Source organism: Rhipicephalus sanguineus, chromosome 4 (assembly GCF_013339695.2).
Source record: "Rhipicephalus sanguineus isolate Rsan-2018 chromosome 4, BIME_Rsan_1.4, whole genome shotgun sequence".
Lineage (NCBI taxonomy): Eukaryota > Metazoa > Arthropoda > Arachnida > Ixodida > Ixodidae > Rhipicephalus > Rhipicephalus sanguineus.
The window spans coordinates 42,866,841-42,867,985 of record NC_051179.1 but is presented as its reverse complement, the minus strand read 5'-3'; the positions used below and the strand labels follow the sequence as shown (position 1 = coordinate 42,867,985).

The 1,145-nt window shown below is 48.5% G+C and overlaps 1 non-coding gene across 1 annotated transcript; it reads right to left on the bottom strand.

Annotated features, from left to right (window-relative positions):
* Window positions 1-804: 804 nt before the first annotated feature.
* Trnat-ggu (transfer RNA threonine (anticodon GGU)) lies at window positions 805-881 on the bottom strand. Its single transcript has one exon. It is a non-coding gene; the product is annotated as a tRNA-Thr (tRNA).
* Window positions 882-1,145: the final 264 nt, after the last annotated feature.

The following is a 1,145-nucleotide window of genomic DNA, read 5'->3' as shown; positions in this document are numbered from 1 at the left end:
GGAAGCCCGTGAACGTGGCATTGAATTCGAGCTTTTGGTGGGTCAAAATTACCGGTCAAAATTACCAAGTACATTTGGTATATTGTGATTTGATAATGACTGCACGAGTATGTGAGTTATGCTTTGTTTATTGTAGGGATTACGCATGTAGACACCAAGATGTTTCTCGTGCTACGTCGCATATGAGTGTGTATAAATGTGTCTTTCGCCTTCGTATTAAATTCAGTCGAAACTCTGCGCTTGTGCCTCTTTATTCCTGTCGTACTGTGAATTCCTACCAATTAGCCCAAACCAGCATCCTCGCATCTCACAGAAAGTGACGCCCAGCTGGCGTCGACGCAGCGACGCTCGCCGAGCGTCCCATAGCAACCACCTGCAGCGGCGGCGTAGGAGAGGGGAATCCCCGCAGCGGATGGGGGAAGTCCCAAATCGAAAATAAGAAGGAAAACGCATAGGAATAGTCGGCTCACTGCGTAATCGCTCCGACTTCTGCGACGCCTGGCCACAGACGTAGCGCGCCCTTGTCCGCCGTATCTTTTGACCCAGGGCGCCTCGATGCCAGCGCCAGGCGGACACATCGAGGCACCCTTGACCCTCAGCACAACTCCATCTTGCAGAAACCGCCCATAACAACAACCTCTCAAAAAAAAAAAAAAAAACACGCTTCCGATAGGACAGCTTAGCAGATGAGTTCTACGGAAGGGTTATCAGAAGGGAGAGCTAACAACTACCCGTTTTTAGTACAAGACTACAAGGAAATTCATACGGATTTCACAGAAAGAAAGCTTCATAGTTGGCGAAAAATTCGCCCTGGTCCGAGGATCGAACCCGGGACCAACGCCTTACCGGGGCGGTCGCTCTACCAATTGAGCTAACCAGGAAGCTAGCAATTGGCAGCGCGAGGGCGATTTAAATGAGAACTCGAAGCACATGGACACAGAGTACTTCAAATGAGTCCTGCGGAATTCCACAAGGTGGCAGAAGGATTATGCGGTATTATCGTCTATATGCTTCGAATTATCGATGTATTCGCCCGCGCGTTGGTTTCCTGGTTAGCTCAATTTAAAAAGAATGCCAACAGAAAATAAATTTTCTCTGCACTACAATTTCACTATATCGAAAACACCAGTCCTGTGGCGAGAAGT